At 29.1% G+C, this 19,522-nt stretch overlaps 1 protein-coding gene across 1 annotated transcript in view; it reads left to right on the top strand.

Annotated features, from left to right (window-relative positions):
* The first annotated feature begins 15,730 nt into the window (after positions 1 to 15,730).
* LOC111628492 overlaps positions 15,731 to 19,522 on the top strand; it is an 11,457-nt gene continuing 7,665 nt past the window's right edge. The window contains exon 1 of the mRNA XM_023372284.1: positions 15,731 to 15,972. The gene's annotated coding sequence lies outside the window, so the exon portion shown is untranslated. The remainder of the gene's footprint in view (positions 15,973 to 19,522) is intronic.

Consider the following 19,522-nt stretch of genomic DNA (forward strand, 5'->3'; position numbering starts at 1 on the left):
AGGAAGTTATTATGTGTAAAGAATTCTTACACAAATACAACAGAAATAGAGACGAACATTGTGTAAGATGTGGGCAAACAGAATCAATTACTCATATATTTTATATATGTGAACCCGCCAAAAAAGTTTGGGGGGTGGGTTAACCTCATCTGTAGAGTAAAGTTAGAATGGTCAAATATAAAATTTCATACAGGATATAAGGTTAGAAATCAAAATACATACCTTCTAAATTGGCTAATAGGTTTAACAAAAAGGAATTTATGGAAAGCTAGATGTTTACAGGTATTCGAAAGAAGAAAAATAAATCCCACTTTAATAGTAACAAAAATTAGAGAAGAAGCAAAATTAAAGTTAAAAAAAGATAACGAGAAACTAACAGATAATGAATGGAATATCTACTATAGAGGTACTGAAAATGTAATATGGAAAAAACAAGGGGACAACTTTATATTCAAGGATGAATGGTAAATGAAAATGATAAACGTATGTTATAGGAATAGACTACTTACCTAATTGAATAATTAGGAAACTAAAAGTAGTTATAAAATATAAAATGTATTAATGAAAGACTTTAATAATAATTAAGGTAAATAAATATGTATAAAAATTCTAAGATAGATATTGATATGTAAATCTCAACGATCCATAAATGGTTGGTTGTTGAGAAAAATGTATAGTTGGTAAAAAATGAAAAGTAATCGATAAGTTAAAATAAACTTATCAAATAAAATGTAAACTGTGACAAAACAATGGATTAAATAAAAAGATATGTAGAATCTCAACAACCTATAAAAGATAGGATGTTAAGAAAAATGTTTATGGTAAAAGTGAAAAGAAATAGATAAGTTAAAATAAACTTATCAAACATAATGTAAACTATGACAAAGCAAATGAATTGAATAAGAAAAATGTATTTATCTCAACAATCCATAAAAGATAAGATGTTGAGAAAAAGGTATTTGTTGAAAATGGAAATTGATAGATAAGTTAAATTAAACTTATCAAAATAAAATGTGAAAGGTGGTAAAACAAATAGATTAAATAAAAGGAAATTGTATTATTAGAGATAATGTAACAGGAAAACATGGTTGAAATAATTATAATATATTTTTACATATATATTGATATTATAAGTATAATCACTTTATTGAAGAGAAAATATGTAACGGATAAAAGTAAGAACTTATAATTAGAATAGTTGTACGGAATGTTAAATGTGAAGACTGTATAGGTACAAGTAATATATAAGAATCTATTTTTTGTATTTGAAAATATAAATGTTATTGAGCTTGTTGCTCCATGTAAATAAAAGAAAAAAGAAATAATAAACTTTAATTTAACAGTAAAAAGAGACAGACAGCCTATCGCAAAAGAAAGGGAAGATCATATCCAGAGTGAGGAAGAAAACAGTTTAGAAATACAGGATGGAGTGACAGGAAGTGTAGTGGAAGAACAAGAATCAGCTGAGGAAATGTCAGATAAACTTAAGAAATATACAGCGATAAGATCGGTGAGATTTACCTACGAAGAAAGACTAGATACTGTTACTTTAATAAACGCAATAGAAAACAAGTTAAAAGAAGAAGGGAGAGTATATCAAGTAAGTTTGATAAACCTAAGAAAATAGTAGAAATGGCACTGAAAACAGTAAAACAAAAAGATACTCTAGTAGGGCAACAAATACAGATAAGAGAGGGTCTATACACAATAGAAAGTTTAGAATCAGAGCTAATAGCTATCACAGTAAGGCATGTTCCGGGAGAGATAGACGAGGAAATGCTTAAACAAATCCTTAGTAAATACAGAAAAGTTTTAAAATGTGTACCCAAACTATCACCCAAACACTACAGTTAGGAATGGCATCTATGGTATTCCCATAGTAACACGTAAAAGAATACCAAGCTGCATAGATGCATATGGTAGAAGGATACAAATTTACTACTCAGGGGTTAGAAAGGAATGCTTAAGATGTGGAGATTTAGAGCATGAAATACACCAGTGCCCAATTAAACTATGCTTCAGATGTAAAAGCAAACTTCATTTAATTAAAGAATGCTCCGCGTGCTACAACTGCGGAATCATTCACGAGAAAGGGGAAAAATGTCCCAAGATATCGTATTCAGAAATCTTAACAAGAGGTCCTAGAAAACAAAGTTTAGAGAGGAAAAGAGAGAGAAGTGTAGACAAACTACTTAAAAATAAACTTGATACAGTAAAAACAGTAGTAAATAAGCCACAAGAGGAAGAAAAAATCTCAAACAAAGAAACAGCTAGAAAGGATAACTTAAATAATAAACAAGAGAGTAACGAAAGAGATACAATCGAAAAAAGTAAAGGAAGAGGAAGCACAAGAGAAAAAGAAATACTAAAACCCATGGCAAGTCCAAATACAAAAATGCAAGAAAATACTCCAGAAAGAAAAGGAAAAAGAAAAGTAAGTAGGGAACGCCAAGTAAAAGACAAAATTGCTAAGAAATCCACACTATGGAGTGAAATAGACCAAAGAACGGATCTTTCTGAAGGTCAAAAAACTATGGAGCTAAACAAAATTTTAAGGAAAATAGCAGAAGAAAAAGGAGTAAGAAGAACAATGTCAGTATCGGATTTATACAGATTTTCGAAGTCAACACAATCTAGCACAGATAATGGATAGTTACAGAAATATAAACTTAAGAAGCTTTAATATTACAGGTTTTAGAGATAAAAGGAAACAATATTGTTTATTAAACCTAACTTATATAGGTAAAGTAGATATTTTAATGTTACAGGACACAAACATTTATAATTTTGAAGAACTGCAAGCGTTAAGAAAGATATTTAATAAGTATAACATATATGCATCCTTTGCAACAAGAAGTACCGGGGTAATTACATTGGTATATAAACATATTAAAACACAAGATTTTTAAACAGATAGCGAAGGTAGGATACTAGCTGTGGATGTTCAATTTGGAAACAGACCGATCAAGATAGTAAATGTTTATGCACCGAGTAAAGTGTCACAAAGAAAAGATCTATTTAATAATTTACCTAATTATCTCCGAGGAGGCTGCGATTTAATTGTAGCGTGAGATTTTAATTTTGTATTACAGTCACTGGATAAAAACAAGCCTCTGCATCCTGATAGCTCACGCCAAAATCTTCAAAAGATCATAGATGAATACAACTTAATCGACATTTACAGAAAAGTTTTCCAAATGTTCAGGCATTCACTTGGGAAGGACAAGGAATATGTGAAAGATTAGATCGTTTCTATGTAAACGAAATAATAGGTAAATTCAGCAACCAAGTAAATTATGAGTTAACAGTGGAACGAACAAAAATATCAGATCACAGAATGATTGAAATAGAACTATGTATACAAAATAGCTTAAAAAGAAAAGACAACATTAAACTAACCAAAGACATTCTAGAAGACACTGATTTTCAAAGTAAAATCTTAAATAAGATCGAATCGATAAAGAACGATGTCACATGGGACAAGTGGGATATCTTTAAACAAGACTGTCAAAAAATAATTAGGAATACATGGCTGAAAATCAAAAAGACAAGATTCAACAAAATTAAAAGATTACAGAGGGAACTAACAAACAAAATAATCGAAAATAAACAACAAGAAATAACTATGATAGAAAAACAAATTTCAAAGGAAATAGATAAAAAATGCAAAGAAAACTTTATAAGATATAAAATGAATAAATACAAAATTAAAAGAAAAACAGAAAAAGTAGTCTTTGAAAAAAAGAACAAATCAAAAGAAAGTATAGAGATTGAAAAAAAAATCACACAAAATGGAGTAGTATATACTGATACACAAGAAATAACAAGAAGATTTTATGATTTCTATACAGAACTATTTACTGTCCCAAATTCAAACAATTCAGTAAAGGATGATATTCTAAAATGGATAACTGCCATAAAATATAAAGCAACTGATAAAATAAACAACAAAATTACCAAAGAAGAAATCAAAAATGCAATACAAGATTTAAACACCCGTAAAGCTCCGGGAAGAGACTCTATACCAGCGGAATTCTACAAATTCTTTGAGGAAAGTTTAACTGAAGTACTACAGAGAATATTCAACTTTAATGACTTTAGTAGCTCTTTCAGTCAAGGCAAAATGATACTGATTCACAAGAAAAATAGTTTAGGGAACGAGTTAACAGACTTCAGACCCATAACAATACTTAATACTGACTACAAAATATATAGTATAATCATAGCAAAAAGAATTGAAACTCTGTTTAAAGAAACCATCACAAATACTCAGACAGCAGGAATTAAAGGAAGAATCATACAAAATAATACTACTTATATCCAACTAATAGAAGAAGTTTATAAAGAAAAAAAGAACCCCATATCAATATTATCAATTGACGTGAAAAAAGCTTTTAATACAGTCAATAGGGAGAAGTTGTGGCAAATACTGGAAAAATTTGGAATAAACAAGAAAGAATTATGGTTCATACAACGACTATACAATCTGCCTAAGACATTCATTTCAATTAATAACTACAACTCAAAGGACTTAATCTGTTATTCAGGTGTTAGACAGGGATGTCCAAGCTCGATGGTACTGTTTGTAATATACATAGAAGCTCTACTAAAAAGTATAATACGTGATGACTTAATAGACCCAATTCATATCCCGGGAGTAAATGATAAAGTAAAACTAGTCGCACACGCAGATGACAAACATTTTTATAGCTAATAAATTTAGTCTTGAAAAAGTAATGACAAAAGTGAAAATTTCAGCTTGTTTACGGGAATGAAAATAAACGAAAACAAGTGTAAAATCTTAAACATAGCAGGAAACATTTCAAATGAAAATATGATAATTCAAAATGTACATACAATTAAACTTTTTGGAATATGGTACGGAAAAGAAGCAAGAGAAAGGAATTTATACGAAATGGAAAAAATAAATAAACAAATCAATCGAGCTTTGGTCAGAGAATTGGCTCTATCTGCCTGAGAGATCTAAAATCATAAACAAAGCAATAACAGCAAGAATAATTTATAACCTATATATAACAAATTTAAACAAACAAGACATTAAGCAACTAGAAAGTCCAATTTTCAATTATCTATGGCAGAACACATACGAACCATTAAGCAGGAAAATAATCAAAAATAATAAAGAAAACGGAGGATGGAATATATGGGATTTAAAACATTTTGAAAGTGCCATCCAGATTGCAACTTTTATAAACATTTTAAAACAACGTAATCATCCTTTACATCATATGATTAATTACATATTAGGACCAATCTCTAACAAGATCACTGGGTTAGAAGAACGATTTCCATTCCTAATTAACAACAATAGAAAATTCAAAAGCTGGTGAGAAATAATGAATAAAATTGTTAAAGAAAACAACAATCTAATAAATAGTCAAAATAAAATTAAACCTTGCACGATTTATAATGTGATACCTGAACAAGTCGTTAATGAAAATATGGATGACCCTTCGATTAACTGGCTACAGATCTGAAGGAATGTACACAATCTCCCAAATGAATGGTCGGAAAATTCTTGACGTATTCTAAATAACATTGTGCTAACGAAAGATTTCCTATATAGATTTAGAATAAGTAGGAACTTGAATTGCCCTAGATGTGGCCAAACAGAAACTATACAGCATCTCTTATACATGTGCGACATTGCTAGGTCAGTATGGGCATGGGTCGCAAAGATCTGGAGAGTAAGAATGACATGGCATACAGTTAAATATCAGATTAAGTTATTTGTCTCTAACCAACATAAATACCTGTTAAACTGGATTATTGCATTAACAAAGCGAACTTCATGGAATTTTTAGGTGTAAATTAATGTACGAAAAAAAAAGACTAAACGCATCAATAGTTGTTTCTAATATAAAACAAAATGCAGAATTAAAAATACTTAGTGACCATAATACAATGACACCTAATGAGATAAAAAATTCTATAAAGGAGCTGAAAATGTTTTTCGATTTCAGCAAAATAAAATCCTATTTAAAGATGATTGGTAACAAAACAGACTTTACTACCAATATTATTAGTGCCTTTATTGAATGTAAATAAAATTTTCTCTAATGTAATCACAAATAATAAATAATTTGTATAATCTACTAAGAAAGAAGGTAGAGTTAGTCAATCTAAGTAAGAGAGGTAAAATCCTTTCAACAAATAAAGAGGTATGTTTCTGTATCTACAGTATGTCAATGTACTTTTTATGAGAGAATAATACTCTTTCTATATAATAAAAATATGTTACTGTATGTACATACATCTCTGTATAATAAGAAAAAAAAATTTTTTTTGTAATCTGTATCAACAGATGTTAGATATAACAGGAAATAATCTAAGCCATTGTATTAAGCTTAAGCCTAAATGTATCGTTTTACAAGAAGTTAAAAGCATGTAAGTAAATGTTTGCCTTCACAAATCCCTCAAATGAAAATAATGTAAATATAATGTACATATTAAATAGTAGGGATTGTGAACCAAGAGTTATGTTATGTGGTGAAGGATATCACCTATATCCTAAATATTTATGTACGAAAAGGAAGTATCTTGTAGTTACAAAACAGCGTGTTGCTGAAATTTGTAATTTATTAAGTGTTTTTTTAATAAACTTTAATAAAAAGTATCTGTTCTTATCTGGTTGAGAACAGACGTGTCAAAATTTTAACGAGGGGATAATGATTTTAATTAAAAAAAAAGAAAATAAATGTACGGTTGCGGATTATAGACCAATTACATTCCTAAATTATGATTTTAAGATCTATAGTTTAATAGTTGCAAAAAAATTACAAGACCTATTTACAAATGAAATAGTACAAACACAGAGTGCAGGTATTGAGGGAAGATCAATACAAAACAATATGATATTTATGAATCTAGCTATTGAACTAGGTATTGAAAAACAAATACCTATGTCTATTTTATCAATTGATGTCTCAAAGGCATTTGACAGGGTAAATATTTTATGGAAATTATTAGGAAAATACGGTTTAAATAAAGATGAAATTATAATGTTAAGACAATTATACAAGGCACCTAAAACAATTATAACTATTAATAATCAGTTGACAGAAGCTTTTGAATGTAGAGCAGGAGTCCGACAGGGATGTCCGTGCTCAATGGTTCTGTTTGTAATATATGTTAATCTGTTGTTAAAATACATTGAAAATAATAAATTAATAGAAAACATTTATCTCCCTGGGTTGAAAAAGAATATAAAATTTATAAGTCATGCTGATGACATCAGTTTCTTTGTAACAAATAATTTTTCACTAGAAAAAATTAATGAAGCCTTAAATGATTTTAGTAACTTAACAGGTATGAAAATCAATTTGAAAAAAAGTAAATTACTGAAAATACATAGAAACATAGACAATATAAACTTAAAATATGAAAGAAAGGAAAGTATGAAAATCTTAGGGGCATGGTTTGGTGCAAATGCAAATGGAAAAAAATGTACATTTGATGTATGAAAAAATAAAGAATGCGATAAGGGAATGGGAGCATAAATGGCTTTACCTACCAAAAAGAGTAGTTGTGATGAATAAATTAGTCATACCAAAAATTGTATATCTGTTATATGTTACTTGCTTAAAAAAAATGATATTAAGAAACTAGAAAAGCCAATCTTTAATTATATCTGGCAGAATGAATATGAGCCACTGAGCAGAAAGATAATGAAAAATAACATAAATAACGGTGGGTGGAATATCAAAGATTTAAAAGACTTCAAAAATTCATTAATTACAACTGTGTTATTAAAAAATCTGATACATAAAAATCACCCCCTCTTTTTTATTGCATTATATATATTAGGACCAATAGTAAAAAATATAGCAAGAATGCAGATGAATTATCCATTCATTGTAAATAATGACAAAAAATACAAAATGTGGAGAAGGAATATTGAAAAAATAATTAACAATGATAATGAAATTTTTGATGATGAAAGGAGGATCAAGCCAAATAGAATATATAACTTGTTACATATACAACATATAAACGAAAACTTAGTAAACACAAGTGTTAATTGGATAAATATATGGAGAAATATAAATATTCTGCCTTCCGAATGGAAGGAAATTTCATGGAGAATTATACAAGAGGTAGTAATGTGCAAAGAATTCTTGCACAAATATAATAGAAATAGAGATGAACACTGCGTAAGATGCGGTCAGACTGAATCAGTAATCCATATATTTTATGTATGTGAGCCTGCCAAGAAGGTTTGGGCAGGGGTTAACTTAGTTTGTAGAGTGAAGCTGGAATGGATAAATATAAAATATCACACCGAATATAAGATAAGGAATCAAAACACATACCTCTTAAACTGGTTAATAGGCTTAACGAAAAGAAACATTTGGAAAGCTAGATGTTTAGAAGTATTTGAAAGAAGGAAAATAAATCCTACATTAATAGTTACAAAGATTAGAGAAGAGGCAAAACTAAAACTAAAAAAAGATAATGAGACACTAACAAATAATGAGTGGAACACCTATTATAGAGGTACAGACAATGTGGTATGGAAAAAACAAGGGGAAACTTTTATATTTAAGGATGAATGGTAACTAAAAATGAAAATATTGTTTTCAGTGTACAAACTACTTACCTACTAAATAATTAGGAAAATAAAAGTGATTGTAAAATGTGAACGTTAATGAAAACCTTAACACTATATTTAAAGTGGAAATTAAGGTTAAATAAATATTTTAAGAATTATAAGTTATTTATTGTTATGGAAATCTCAACAATCCTTAAAGGATATGAGGTTGAGAGAAAATGTATTTTATTGAAAGATAGAGTTAGTAATAGGTAAGTTAAAATAAACTTACTACAAATAAGTATATATGAGAGAAATCAAATAAGTTAAATAAATAGGTAAATGTAATATTAAAATAATGAAAGAATTATATGTAAAAATAGATGAAACAATTCTAACAAAATGTTGGAGATATAGATATATTTTCATTTCATTGATGAAATAAATAAGTAAAATATACTTATAAATATACAAATTGTAAAAAGAATTTAATAATATATATATGAATGTAAACCATATCATAAATGTAAGAAGATTAATGTAAAAAAGTTATAATATTACTAGTTGTATTAAAGTTTAAATGTAATGAATCTTAATTACAAGAAAAGTATAGAAAACTGGCTTTTTGTAATTTAATGAATAAAAATGNGTAGTCACAAATAATAAATAATTTGTATAATCTACTAAGAAAGAAGGTAGAGTTAGTCAATCTAAGTAAGAGAGGTAAAATCCTTTCAACAAATAAAGAGGTATGTTTCTGTATCTACAGTATGTCAATGTACTTTTTATGAGAGAATAATACTCTTTCTATATAATAAAAATATGTTACTGTATGTACATACATCTCTGTATAATAAGAAAAAAAAATTTTTTTTGTAATCTGTATCAACAGATGTTAGATATAACAGGAAATAATCTAAGCCATTGTATTAAGCTTAAGCCTAAATGTATCGTTTTACAAGAAGTTAAAAGCATGTAAGTAAATGTTTGCCTTCACAAATCCCTCAAATGAAAATAATGTAAATATAATGTACATATTAAATAGTAGGGATTGTGAACCAAGAGTTATGTTATGTGGTGAAGGATATCACCTATATCTTAAATATTTATGTACGAAAAGGAAGTATCTAGTAGTTACAAAACAGCGTGCTGCTGAAATTTGTAATTTATTAAGTGTTTTTTTAATAAACTTTAATAAAAAGTATCTGTTCTTATCTGGTTGAGAACAGACGTGTCAAAATTTTAACGAGGGGATAATGATTTTAATTAAGAAAAAAGAAAATAAATGTACGGTTGCGGATTATAGACCAATTACATTCCTAAATTATGATTTTAAGATCTATAGTTTAATAGTTGCAAAAAGATTACAAGACCTATTTACAAATGAAATAGTACAAACACAGAGTGCAGGTATTGAAAGAAGATCAATACAAAACAATATGATATTTATGAATCTAGCTATTGAACTAGGTATTGAAAAACAAATACCTATGTCTATTTTATCAATTAATGTCTCAATGATATTTGACAAGGTAAATATTTTATGGAAATTATTAGGAAAATACGGTTTAAATAAAGATGAAATTATAATGTTAAGACAATTATACAAGGCACCTAAAACAATTATAACTATTAATAATCAGTTGACAGAAGCTTTTGAATGTAGAGCAGGAGTCCGACAGGGATGTCCGTGCTCAATGGTTCTGTTTGTAATATATGTTAATCTGTTGTTAAAATACATTGAAAATAATAAATTAATAGAAAACATTTATCTCCCTGGGTTGAAAAAGAATTTAAAATTTATAAGTCATGCTGATGACATCAGTTTCTTTGTAACAAATAATTTTTCACTAGAAAAAATTAATGAAGCCTTAAATGATTTTAGTAACTTAACAGGTATGAAAATCAATTTGAAAAAAAGTAAATTACTGAAAATACATAGAAACATAGACAATATAAACTTAAAATATGAAAGAAAGGAAAGTATGAAAATCTTAGGGGCATGGTTTGGTGCAAATGCAAATGGAAAAAAATGTACATTTGATGTATGAAAAAATAAAGAATGCGATAAGGGAATGGGAGCATAAATGGCTTTACCTACCAAAAAGAGTAGTTGTGATGAATAAATTAGTCATACCAAAAATTGTATATCTGTTATATGTTACTTGCTTAAAAAAAATGATATTAAGAAACTAGAAAAGCCAATCTTTAATTATATCTGGCAGAATGAATATGAGCCATTAAATAGAATAATAATGAACAATGAAATAAATAATGGGGGGGTGGAATATCAAAGATTTAAAAGACTTCAAAAATTCATTATTTACAACTGTACAACTTACAATTCATTATATTAAAAAATCTGATACATAAAAATCACCCCCTCTTTTTTATTGCATTATATATATTAGGACCAATAGTAAAAAATATAGCAGGAATACAGATGAATTATCCATTCATTGTAAATAATGACAAAAAATACAAAATGTGGAGAAGGAATATTGAAAAAATAATTAACACTGATAATGAAATTTTTGATGATGAAAGGAGGATCAAGCCAAATAGAATATATAACTTGTTACATATACAACATATAAACAAAAACTTAGTAAACACAAGTGTTAATTGGATAAATATATGGAGAAATATAAATATTCTGCCTTCCGAATGGAAGGAAATTTCATGGAGAATTATACAAGAGGTAGTAATGTGCAAAGAATTCTTGCACAAATATAATAGAAATAGAGATGAACACTGCGTAAGATGCGGTCAGACTGAATCAGTAATCCATATATTTTATGTATGTGAGCCTGCCAAGAAGGTTTGGGCAGGGGTTAACTTAGTCTGTAGAGTGAAGCTGGAATGGATAAATATAAAATATCACACCGAATATAAGATAAGGAATCAAAACACATACCTCTTAAACTGGTTAATAGGCTTAACGAAAAGAAACATTTGGAAAGCTAGATGTTTAGAAGTATTTGAAAGAAGGAAAACAAATCCTACATTAATAGTTACAAAGATTAGAGAAGAGGCAAAACTAAAATTAAAAAAAGATAATGATACACTAACAGATAATGAGTGAAACACCTATTATAGAGGTACAGAAAATGTGGTATGGAAAAAACAAGGGGAAAATTTTATATTAAAGAATGAATGATAAATAAAAATAAAAAATGTTATTTCTATGTACAAAGTACTTATTTAATAAAATAATTAGGAAAATAAAAGTGGATTGTAAAATGTGAATGTGTTAATGAAAACCTTAACACTATATTTAAAGTGGAAATTAAGGTTAAATAAATATTTTAAGAATTATAAGTTATTTATTGTTATGGAAATCTCAACAATCCTTAAAGGATATGAGGTTGAGAGAAAATGTATTTTATTGAAAGATAGAGTTAGTAATAGGTAAGTTAAAATAAACTTACTACAAATAAGTATATATGAGAGAAATCAAATAAGTTAAATAAATAGGTAAATGTAATATTAAAATAATGAAAGAATTATATGTAAAAATAGATGAAACAATTCTAACAAAATGTTGGAGATATAGATGTATTTTCATTTCATTGATGAAATAAATAAGTAAAATATACTTATAAATATACAAATTGTAAAAAGAATTTAATAATATATATATGAATGTAAACCATATCATAAATGTAAGAAGATTAATGTAAAAAAGTTATAATATTACTAGTTGTATTAAAGTTTAAATGTAATGAATCTTAATTACAAGAAAAGTATAGAAAACTGGCTTTTTGTAATTTAATGAATAAAAATGTTATCGAGCATGTTGCTCCATGTAAATAAAAGGTAAAGAAATAATAAACTTTAATTTAACAGTATCTGTTCTTATCTTGATGAGAGCAGACGTGCGGTTGTGAGCTCCGTTTGTTACTGAAATTTGTTGCGGATATTTTGTGCTGGCGATAAAGTGTGATATATTGCTGGATTCGTTAAAAAGTGACGAATACATTGGTGGAAGTCTTTTTTGTGGGGGGATCGTAACTTCTTAAGTTACGATCACTCAAAGTCACCGTTCCTTCAACACCGGTCACCCGGAAATTGGTGGCCGATCTTCCGGAACTGATAGTGCAATCTTATTACCCATATGGTAGTGAGTACTTTTCAAAATTTTTCAGGTCGTAGGACCAGGATCTTTCAAGATTTGGTGCCATCTTTGCTAAGAGTAGGCGGAATTCGGAGGGCCCAATCGGGNAACAAGTTGCTCCATGTAAATAAAAGTTAAAGAAATAATAAACTTTAATTTAACAGTATCTGTTCTTATCTCGATGAGAGCAAATGTGCGGTTGTGAGCTCCATTTGTTACTGAAATTTGTTGCGGATATTTTGTGCTGGTGATAAAGTGTGATATATTGCTGGATTCGTTAAAAAGTGACAAATACATCGGTGGAAGTCTTTTTTGTGGGGGGATCGTAACTTCTTAAGTTACGATCACTCAAAGTCACCGTTCCTTCAACACCGGTCATCCGGAAATTGGTGGCCGATCTTCCGGAACTGATAGTGCAATCTTATTACCCATATGGTAGTGAGTACTTTTCAAAATTTTTCAGGTCGTAGGACCAGGATCTTTCAAGATTTGGTGCCATCTTTGCTAAGAGTAGGCGGAATTCGGAGGGCCCAATCGGGCTGAATTTCGGAGATAATTAAAATCTGATTATACCATCGAAAAGAACTAACTTTCAGTATTATTTTGTATAAATTTCGTAAATCTCAGTAAGATAGTTATTGAGATACAATGGTTTGAATTTTGTAAGAATTCTTCAACTGAGAAGCAAATGCAAGTTTTGGCGGTCGTCGGCATAGCAACGGAGTAGTTACCATGGTAACCAAGACCAACATTTGCCGCGGGCGGGAATTCCNGACAATACTTTGACTGTTATAATGTCTGCTTGGAAGTATCCGCAGCCAACTAAATGTTACCTGAGTGTGTTGTGCTGATCCCTATAGAGGTTCTTTTGCCCATACCGGACACTATATAAGGACACTTATCAGGTGCTCTGCTGTCAATGTTGGAATCAACTCTTGACATGCCCAGCAGGGATCTACCTAACAGACCTAGACCATAGCACTGCAACTCTTCAGTACATAACCACCAGCATTATTTTTGTTTCTATTAACTTTTTTTTTTGTTTGCCCTTGTAATACTATATAAACCATTATAATTGTCGGTTGTCTACTTTATTTTATTTTATTTTTCTTTGCTCAACATAAACAGTACATTTGTATATGTATACTTATGTCAATAATTGTAAAATACGACTAACTGTCCGACTATTGTATTGTTATTACTACATTTATATATTTTTTATAAANTATTTTGTATAAATTTTGTAAATCTCAGTAAGATAGTTATTGAGATACAACGGTTTGAATTTCGTAAGAATTCTTCAACTGAGAAGCAAATGCAAGTTTTGGCGGTCGTCGGCATAGCAACGGAGTAGTTACCGTGGTAACCAAGACCAACATTTGCCGTGGGTGGGAATTCCACGGTCGCCCAGTTGATACTGTACTGCAAAATATATATATATTTTTTTTCACTTATGCCTGTGGTTGTTGGGGATGGGCATCAAATAAGACCCATCCTAAATGTAAATTAACATCAGCTCAGAGGAAAGCTTTGATCCCTCTCACCAAAGCTTATAGAACTACCTCCAACTCTGCCCTACAAGTGTTAGCACGAAAGCCTCCTATAGAACTACATATTCAGTTCTACAGCCAACTCANTGTTTTCAGTGTACAAACTACTTACCTACTAAATAATTAGGAAAATAAAAGTGATTGTAAAATGTGAACGTTAATGAAAACCTTAACACTATATTTAAAGTGGAAATTAAGGTTAAATAAATATTTTAAGAATTATAAGTTATTTATTGTTATGGAAATCTCAACAATCCTTAAAGGATATGAGGTTGAGAGAAAATGTATTTTATTGAAAGATACAGTTAGTAATAGGTAAGTTAAAATAAACTTACTACAAATAAGTATATATGAGAGAAATCAAATAAGTTAAATAAATAGGTAAATGTAATATTAAAATAATAAAAGAAATATATGTAAAAATAGATGAAACAATTCTAACAAAATGTCGGAGATATAGATGTATTTTCATTTCATTGATGAAATAAATAAGTAAAATATACTTATAAATATACAAATTGTAAAAAGAATTTAATAATATATGTATGAATGTAAACCATATCATAAATGTAAGAAGAATAATGTAAAAAAGTTATAATATTACTAGTTGTATGAAAGTTTAAATGTAATGAATCTTAATTACAAGAAAAGTATAGAAAACTGGTTTTTTGTAATTTAATGAATGAAAATGTTATCGAACAAGTTGCTCCATGTAAATAAAAGTTAAAGAAATAATAAACTTTAATTTAACAGTATCTGTTCTTATCTCGATGAGAGCAAATGTGCGGTTGTGAGCTCCATTTGTTACTGAAATTTGTTGCGGATATTTTGTGCTGGTGATAAAGTGTGATATATTGCTGGATTCGTTAAAAAGTGACAAATACATCGGTGGAAGTCTTTTTTGTGGGGGGATCGTAACTTCTTAAGTTACGATCGCTCAAAGTCACCGTTCCTTCAACACCGGTCATCCGGAAATTGGTGGCCGATCTTCCGGAACTGATAGTGCAATCTTATTACCCATATGGTGGTGAGTACTTTTCAAAATTTTTGAAGTTGTAGGACCAGGATCTTTGAAGATTTGGTGCCATCTCTGCTAAGAGTAGGCAGAATTCGGAGGGCCCAATCGGGCTGAATTTCGGAGATAATTAAAATCTGATTATACCATCGAAAAGAACTAACTTTCAGTATTATTTTGTATAAATTTCGTAAATCTCAGTAAGATAGTTATTGAGATACAATGGTTTGAATTTTGTAAGAATTCTTCAACTGAGAAGCAAATGCAAGTTTTGGCGGTCGTCGGCATAGCAACGGAGTAGTTACCATGGTAACCAAGACCAACATTTGCCGCGGGCGGGAATTCCAAGGTCGCCCAGTTGATACAGTCGACCCCCTTATCACACTGTTGATTATTCCATTTTATATGAATTCCATGTTCTACGAGTCACTTAGATTTTACAAATACGTCAGCTGTTCACAGTCCGGCACACGTATTTGTAAAATCTAAGTGACTCGTAGAACATGGATTTCATATACAACGGAATAATCAACAGTGTTATAGGGGAGTTGACTGTACTGCAAAATGGAGGAACCCTGCACATCAAAAACCAGAAAATAGTGACTTCAGATCCACAGAAGGAATCATAGAAGATGCAGACAATCGAAGAGGATGAGCAATCTTCAATTGAATGTTTTGAAGAAGAACAAGATTCCGAATTGAAAGAAGACGAAAGAAGAAAAAAGTATGAAATAATCAGGTCAGTTCGTTTCATGTTAAAAGAAAGAGTTTCAGCAGAAAGAATCATAGATGTTATTGAGGAAAAGCTAGGAAAAATAGATAGTGTACAACAAATAATTTTCAGTCTACAAATATAGTAGAAATAGTAGTAGTAGTAGTAGTAGTAGAAATATAGTAGAAATCTATTCTCTGTAGATGACAAAGAAAAATTAATCGGTCATCAAATCCAGATAGGTAATGAAAATTGTATTATTGAAAGTGTAGAAGTAGGTTTACTAACCCTAACTTTAAGATATGTCCCATGTGAAGCGGACGAATCGTTAATTTAAAATGTATTTAAGAGCTTTGGAAGGGTTGTTAATGTTATTGCTAACACCTTACCCAAGAGAAAAGTGAAAACAGCAATATACCTTGTAAGCATAGTCACTAGGAAAAAAATTCCCAGTTTTGTAAAAATATTAGGAAAGAAAATCCCAGTATTTTATATTGGTAGCAAAAAAGAGTGTCATAGATACTGGAGTGATTCCCACGAGATCAAAAGATTGTAAAGAAAAAGCATGCTTTTGATGTAACAGTTTAAATCACTTGATAAACCAATGTCCCATATGCTACTATTGTAGACAAAAACATGATAAAGGAAAGGACTGTCCTAAACCCAGTTATGCAGAAATTATTAGTAAAGGCCCTAGAAATAAAAACCTTGAGAAAAAAAAAACACAAAAGACTTGAAAGAAGGAACGTAATTCAGTCAAATTTGGATATACAAAACAGCAATGAACAAAATAATAACAATCTAATTGATGAAACTAACAAATAAATAATTGAGTTAGAGTCAGAACCTGAAAGTCATACAGTGACCAATTATGACAAACAGATTATGCTGGAAACAACCAAGAACGATGAAGAAAAACAAAATGAAACAGTCGAATTAGAACAGGAAATAAATAAACAAAGAACTCCAGATAATAAGAAAAAAAGATAAACATGGAAAATACTGGTAAGAAATCAAACACTGAACACTCCTCATCAAAAGGAAGTGTCTGTATTAAACTGAAGCAACTAGAAAATGAAGGTAAACTTACAGCACAAACATTTAATAGATTATTAGCTGAGAACAAAGATTTGCCAGAAATACGGTTTGGTGTCCCTTTTCCTAAAATTAAAAGGATATCTACTAGAAAGAAATAAATGGAAAACATATTGTTAAATATTAGAACCATCAATATTAATGGCCTTAGAACCCTTTATAAACAGATTTACTTGTTAAACTTAACTCAAACTAATAAAATAGATATTCTCGCTATTCAAGACACAAATACATGGGATTTTGAAGATCTTAGGAATCTTAAAAAAGTATTTATAAGTTACAACATTTATACTTCACTTATACGCACTTTGTGTACTGTAAGCCCCACTGAAGAGACCATAAGCGAAATGCATTTCGAAAGCTTGTTAGTAATAATGTAAATAAAAGTTTTTTCTCTGCAAATTATATTCTTTTTTATACCTTTTAAACTCTTTTTTGGAAATTTTATAGTCATTATTGACTTGATATTTTTTAAAAATTGAAGTTATATATTATCCAAAAGTCAGAGGAGAAAGAAAAATATTAAAAATTTTTTCATATTTTCACATTTATGTAAGAAAGAAACAATAGAGAAAATTTCTGACTCCATNATGAATTAGAAAATAAGAAACAAGCAATTATATCTGAAGGAAGCTTTGAAAAATTGGAGAAAGACCTGTTTATTGAAATACAAGGAACATTAACAAAGAAATTGAAGAAACTTGTGAAAGAAGGTTATATCCGGGCAAATCAAAGTAAAGAAATACTTCCAAAAGAAAATGTAAGAATTTCTAAATTAACTGTCAGAATTAAAACACAAACAAAATAAATGTAGACCAATCATAGACTTTAGATTCACATTGTTATATAACCTGGAAATGTTTATTAAAAAGTTATTACAGGATATACAAAACTCGAAATATACAGTTAAAAATGATGATGACTTAATATCAAGATTACAAAAAGGCGTAATCTTACCTAATTATAAACTAATGAGTTTGGATATAACATCTATGTACCCTTCTATTACTAAAGATATGATTTTGAGCAGTCTACGTAAGTATGGTGTCCCTGATTATTTAAAGGATTTAATTCTCTACACATTAGATAATAATTATTTTACAGTGAAAGAAAATTTTTATCAACAAACAAAAGGTATTTGTATGGGTTCCGTAATAGGACCAAAACTAGCCGAAATTTATATGCTGGATGTGGACATGATTTTATCAACGTTAAATGGAGTTAAGTTTTTTGAAAGGTACGTCGATGATATTTTGATAGCGTATGATAGTGCAGTAACAACAAATTTGCAAATTTTGGAACAAGCTAATAAAATTAATTTGAATATTAAATTTACTCAAGAGCATGAATTAAATAATCAATTAAGTTATTTAGATATAACAATTAAAAGATTTGAAGATCATTTGGAATACTGTAAATTTGAAAAACCGTGTAATACGAGAAAAGTAATTAATTATAGATCATACTGTCCTTTAAATCAAAAATATAATGTATACCTGATGGAAATAACAAAGATTTTTTCTAGAACAACAAATATAGATAAAAGAAAAGAAGAAATTGAAGATACACATAAGAAATACATCTTAAATGGATATCCAAAAAGATTACTAAATGATTGGTTCCACAGATTTTTAAGAAACAGGTTTAAAGTTAAACGTTGTCAAGAAATAATAAAGTATGTATCATTTCCGTATATAAAAGGTATTTATGAAAAATATAATAACTTCTTTAATCATAAATTAATTAGATTGGCTCCATCCTTAAATAACAGGTTATCAAATATGATGATCATCAGAAATAATGCTAAAGATATATTAGAAGAAGAAGGTGTTGTTTATCGGATAGAATGCACGTGTAACAATCCTAGTTTTTACGTCGGTGAAACAAAACGAAGATTAAGGATCAGACTGTCGGAACATTTGGCTGCCGTAAGGTTGAAAATGAGTAATTCTCCTGTCTTCCAACATTGTAATAGTAATAATTGTCAGATTAATATTAATAAATTAAAAATAATTTTTAAGGAAAAAAATATTGTAAAGCGAAAGGTAAAAGAACACTTCGCTATAATTATGCAAAACAATAATGTTAATTTAAATACCGGAATGTTAACAGCGGCATGCTGGGAGTTTTTTGTTAACTGTATAAGTGGCTCTTCAATGAGTTGACTGTTTGAACGTAGATTTTGTGCTGTAAGCCCCACTGAAGAGGCCATAGGCGAAATGCATTTGGGAAGCTTGTTAGTAATGATGTAAATAAAAATTTTTTTCTCTCTGCAGATTATTTTCTTTTTTATACCTTTTTAAACTCTGTTTTTTAAAGATTTTATAGTCATTATTGGCTTGTTTTTTTGAAAAATTGAAGTTTTATATTATCCAAAAGTCAGAAAGGAAAGAAAAATATAATTTTTTCGTAATTTTACATTTTATGTAAGAAAACAAAAGAAGAAATTTTCTGACTCCATTGAATTTTTATAACTTTTTTG

This window comes from Centruroides sculpturatus, unplaced genomic scaffold (genome assembly GCF_000671375.1).
Source record: "Centruroides sculpturatus isolate CEXI.00-Female unplaced genomic scaffold, Cexi_2.0 scaffold488, whole genome shotgun sequence".
Taxonomy (NCBI): Eukaryota; Metazoa; Arthropoda; class Arachnida; order Scorpiones; family Buthidae; genus Centruroides; species Centruroides sculpturatus.